Source organism: Crocuta crocuta, unplaced genomic scaffold (assembly GCF_008692635.1).
Source record: "Crocuta crocuta isolate KB4526 unplaced genomic scaffold, BGI_CrCroc_1.0 scaffold59-1, whole genome shotgun sequence".
NCBI classification, from domain to species: Eukaryota; Metazoa; Chordata; class Mammalia; order Carnivora; family Hyaenidae; genus Crocuta; species Crocuta crocuta.
In genome coordinates this window covers 1,824,246-1,829,686 of record NW_027551579.1, presented here as the reverse complement: position 1 = coordinate 1,829,686, position 5,441 = coordinate 1,824,246, and the positions used below count along the sequence as shown (strand labels likewise).

General features: G+C 46.9%; 1 long non-coding RNA gene across 1 annotated transcript in view; it reads right to left on the bottom strand.

Annotated features, from left to right (window-relative positions):
- The window catches only part of LOC144221263 (uncharacterized), a 14,305-nt gene extending 9,219 nt beyond the window's left edge, over window positions 1-5,086 (bottom strand). Inside the window, exon 1 of the long non-coding RNA XR_013332006.1 lies at window positions 4,996-5,086. This is a non-coding gene — a long non-coding RNA (uncharacterized LOC144221263). The remainder of the gene's footprint in view (window positions 1-4,995) is intronic.
- Window positions 5,087-5,441: the final 355 nt, after the last annotated feature.

Here is a 5,441-nt window from a genome sequence, read left to right as displayed (position 1 = left end):
TACTCAAAATCCTGATAAGTAGGAGTTGGAGCTAAATCTAAATCACATTTTTAAAAACAAAGCTATCCATGCTTCCACTGGCTGCCGGAAATTCCAGAGGGAAAGAAAGTAGAAGCAGTAGGAATCACTTCCCTGAACCGTCATGGTATCGTAGCACATTCCCAGAGGACCTCGTCTCAGGAAGTCAAGGACAGCTCCCCCTGCCCACAAAGGGTAAGGCTTTTCTCTGGAGCCACCATTGGCATGGGTGTCAGGAAGACATCATCTCAACTGAGTTCCAAATTCTCAAAGAAAATAATCCCACTAGCACTTTTCAGTCTAATCCAGTATGGTCTAGAGAAAGCTTTAGGAGTTCAGATGTTTGTGCTATGATGCAAAGGATGTGGCAAACCTCCCTAATTTTCTAATATATCATCATCCTGCCCACACCTTCCCCAGTGATCTTTTAAGCATTAATTCGTTCCACACCGAATTTACAATCAGATTAGTTTTTGTGGTTTCCTCCTCTTTTGTTATTTACTGGCCAATGACCCCCAAACATCCTAATTTTCTGTAGTCTCTTTGATCTCCCTAGAGGCGGGCCCCATGCCTGAATCTAGTAGCACAGACATCTACTTTGCTGCTGATTCTCTTCCGAGATATTTTTTTCTTAAAATGTCAAGTTAGCCTAGACCTAAATCCAACCTTTGCAGCAGCCTCATTAAACTCAGCTCAAAATCCATTTCTCATTTTCATTCCTTTGAACCAAGTCGCTGCCCAGCCTCCCACTTCTATCTAACTGGCTTTTTCGTGATGGAAAATCATCACCAATGTCTAAGCCCTTCTCCCTTTCCTGGGGCTCCCTGGTAGATCTGACTATGAGATCAGAAAATGTACTGATTTTATACTCACTGACAAAGTTTTAACTCTTTCTTTACCAGATGATATAAAAAAAATAATGGCAACCTGAATTTATAGGTTTCTTTCTGTAAGTGCTAAACTCTTATTTTAAAATTAAAAGGGGTATGGGGTGCCTGGGTGGCTGAGTCAGTTAAGCTTCGGAATCTTGGTTTCAGCTCAGGTCATGGTTTTGTGGTTTCATGAGTTCAAGCCCCACATCCAGTTCTGTGCTGGCAATGCAGAGCCTGCTTGAGATTTTCTCTCTCTCATTCTCCCTGCCCCTCTCCACTCCTGCTGTCTCTGTCTCTCTTAAAATAAACAAATAAACTTAAAAAATTAAAAATAAGTTAAACTGGGGGGGGGTTTGCACCTGGGTGGCTGAGTCAGTTGAGCATCCAACTTTGGCTCTGGTCATGATCTCATAGTTTGTGGGTTCGAGCCCTATATCAGGCTCACTGCTGTCAGCTCAGAACCTGCTTGGGATCTTCTGTCCCCCTCCTCCTCTGCCCCTCCCCAATTCATGCTATCTCTCTCAAAAATAAATAAACATAAAAAAAATTCATATGGGAAGAATTGCCATAAGACTGAGACAATGGGGGTCTTGATACCAATCAGTGTGCCCACCTTCCTTCTCTTTCTTAGGACCAGGAAAATTGCATGCGAAGAACTTTACAGAGGAAGCAGAGAGTAAAAGCAGCTCCTTTCCTTGATTTACAACCCACACCACTGACACATTTACATGGTGAACTTTGCTGAGGATTCTGGGAGTTAGAGCAGGTGTTTACATTTAAGCCAGTTTAGCAGATCATTTAGAGTAGGGCACTAGACATCCCTGTTCTTAGGAGCTCTTCAGCTGTTCCCACCATGAGTGGACCCTTCTCCCCGGGCATCAGCATCCTGCCTTGGTTCTCGGCATTTCTTCCTCCCCAGACATCCCCTATCTTCCTGCCACCAGCTCTCTGCAACTCTCACTCAGAGACATTCCAATGTCTTGCAGTTCCTTTAGCCCACCCAAGCCAAGTCTGGCAGCTATCATTTCGCAGGCCAAAAGGTTGATCACGCTGCTGTGCTAAAAACCATTTCCCCCCTAAAAGGAATTCTGCCGCCAGGTTTTGCATATTTTCTTATCACTCTGTCTTGAGGAGAGATATTTTTACGTTTTTATATTTGTGGAATGCAGGGTGTCTTTCTCCCGGCCTCCACTGCCTCCCCCTCTTCTACCAGAAACAGAGCCCTCGAAGTTTGTGATTGACAAAAGCCAGGAAAGCAAAGCATGCAACTGATCCAAGCTGTGAGATGGGGGATGATGGTAGAAAATGAAATTCTTCCCATGGTCACCGTGACCTCTCCTCACCAGTGGGCCATGATGGGCCCTGTTTGCCAGCAAGGTGGAGCAGCCAGACAGGCAAGTGGCTGGCAGGGTGCTTGGTCCTGCTCACCCACAACAGCCAATGGCAGAGGAGATTCCACTGAGAATGTGAATCCCAGGAATAAAGAAAGGAAGGTGGAAGAGAGGGAGGGAGGGAGGGAGGGAGGAAGGAAGGAATTGAGGGAGGGAGGGAGGAAGGAAACGGAGAAGGAAGAAGGAAGGGTGTCTGAATCCCAGGGAGGCACTGGGCACAGAAGAGAAAAAGTGCAGAGTAGAATAACACCTCTTACAAGGTGCCACCAACCAGAGAATCCTGATGCTTCATGAGGAAATTTTCCTTTTCTGAAATCGTGGCATCTTGGGGCTGTAGGAAGAGTTCTGACCACAAAGGCCCTGAGAAAGGCAGGTGGGCTAGATGCTGCTGAGTGGTGTGCCCCTTCCTTTTGGGAATTTGGGCAAACTAAGGACCAGTGGGCGACAGGTAGTTTGGGAATCTACCTGCACATCCTGACTTGTACTTAGTGGGGTCCTCCATGAAACTATCCCTTGGGTCACTGTGTCCCAATCCCATGGAAACACCTGTGTGCCTCTTAATTACCCCAAGATGAGGGGCAAGCTGGGCTGAACACCAGCAGAGAGTGTATAGGGATTCTCTCTACTATCCTCGTGACTCCCTGGTAAATCTGAAATTATTTCAAAATTTCAACATTTAATTTAAAAATCAGAAGTTGTAGCTTACCCCTCAAAACCCCCATGGGATTCACACCGTACCCTGGGTAAATCCTTCTCATGGCCTACTTGGTCCTGTGCGATCTGGTAAACCTCTCATTTTGGCCTTATCTCCTCACTCTCTCCCTCTCTCCAATTCCCCTTATTTATACTGGCCTTCTTACAGCTTCTCACACCTCAGAGGCTCTGTCCTCCAGGTCCTCTCCACCTGGCATAGTCACAATTGCACAGGGCTTGTCCCAGGGCTGGACCATATGGTGGTCTATTTTTAATTTGTTGTGGACCCTCCATACTGTTTTCCACAGTGGCGGCACCAACACATTCCCATCACCAGTGCACAAGGTTCCCTTTCTTCCACACCCCTGCCAATGCTTGTTCCCTCTTGTCTTCTTATGACAGCCATGCTAACAGGTGAGAGGTGATACCTCATTGTGGTTTCAATCTGTGTTTCCCTGGTGATTACGGATGCTGAGCATCTTTTCCTGGGCCCTTTGTATGTTTTCTTCTGAAAAATGCCTGTTCAGTTCCTCTGCTCAGTTTTTAATTGGATTGCTTGTTTTTTGCTTTTTTGTTTTTGTTTTTGTTTTTGTTTTTTGGCTATGGAGTTGTAGGAGTCCTTGTACATTTTGGATGTTAACCCTTTCTGGATTTGTGGCTTGCAAATATTTTCTCCCATTCACAGGCCTTTCGACCATGTCTGTGTCACTGGTTACAGTGCAATAGGAAAGGAGTAGACTATGCTTAGTCACCCCATGGGCTTCCCTTCCCCTGTAAGACATTTAAACTCCGAAGTGCTACAAGTTCATGTCTGCTTCCCCACTATACTTTCTTCCCTGGTAGTCTAGCTTATTTCAATGTCCTTATATACCATTTAAATCTTGATGACTCTCAAATTCTTATCTTCAACCCAGACAACGCCTCTCAGTGCGAAATGTATATATTCCACAGCTTTCTTCACCTCTGCGTTTAGAGAGAATATGCAAACCTGTTCCTCCCCATCTTCCGCACCTTGGCAGTGGCCTCTGCTACCTCTCTCGACTCAGCTGACCGCTGAAGCCGAGAATCTAGGTAACATCCTGGGCTCCTCCATACTCTCATCCTGCCCACCGAACATCCCACCCTTTGGATGTCCTGCCAATTCTACACCCAAAATATAACAAGCTTCTGCCCACTCCTGCCACCCCATGGCCCACCACCTGGTCCACCACGCCCCCACCATCTCTCGGTGATGCAAGAAGTTCCTGTTGCCTCTCTGGCCCCTCAAAGTCTAAGTTTTCTACATATATCCAGAATGATCTTTAAAAGGTACAAATCAACTTGTGGCCACTCCTGCCTGGAAAGCTTAGCTAGCTTCTGTTGGTGCTCAGAGTAAAGTCAATGACCCTAACCTATTACAGAACCCAAGCTGGCAGCTCCCTTGTCTCTGTTCATCTTTTGCCACTCTGCCCTTCGCTCACCACACCGCCAGGCTCGCTGATATTGTGACAGTTTCTGGAACATGCCAAGCTGTTCCCCTACTTCTCGCTGCCATGCTCTCTGACCTGCGCCTGGCTGGCTCCAACTTGTCCTTTGACCTTGGAGTCCTGAACGTCCCCTCCTCAGAGGCACTGCCCTGACCACTGTCTGAAACTCTCGGGCCTCATCTTGCTCGGTTCCTTCATAGCACTGATCACAATGTTGTTTGTGGGTTTGTTTTTTATTTGCTGTCTGTCTTTCCTCGTAGGATGAAAGTTCTATAACAACAGGGCCACATCAGCTTGTTGCCAGCTGTGTTCTCAATTCCTGGCATGAGAGATGCCCTTACCCCTCTCCCAAAAGAGTCACTGAATGTATCAATGAATCAATACTTGGCCCCTCAGACACTTTCTGCTGGCTGGCAGCAGGCATCCAGATCTTGAGGTTGGGGAAGGGGAGGTTAGGTTCTCTCAGGAAAATGTGGCACCAATTTGTGAAGTGATCTCAAGTAAATCACTTCACCTCTTCCACTGCTCACTTCTTTCCCATGAGATGCTTCTTACCTAGCTCTGCTCGGATGAATGAGCCATGTGCCGACAAGGCAGATCAGGCAGGGACCAGTGCCCCATCCTCATGGATGCAAGGCATCTGTCTGCAGGCACTTCCTGTGTGATGTGTATTGATTCTAGAATCAGATTTAAGAATGTTCCCCAGAGGGCCCTCTGTTGTGCTGCTATCTGTGAGCCTCACTGCCTGAGCGGAAGCTATGGGGAAGGAAAACAGCGCCATTTCTGGAGCCCAGAGCTGTTGTTCTTGGATAATGGTGCCACTGAACTCTCTTGTCAAGGAGCTCAGTATTTAGGCACCTTCCTGGTAAGTTTGGAATGACAGAATCAAAATGCTGCTCAGCTCACTGGAAATGTCGTGGGAAACAGTGCAACAAGTAGACATGTCTTCTACGAAGGGCTCTGGAGTGAGAATGAGTTAGCGCTTCCAGAAAGGACAGTGG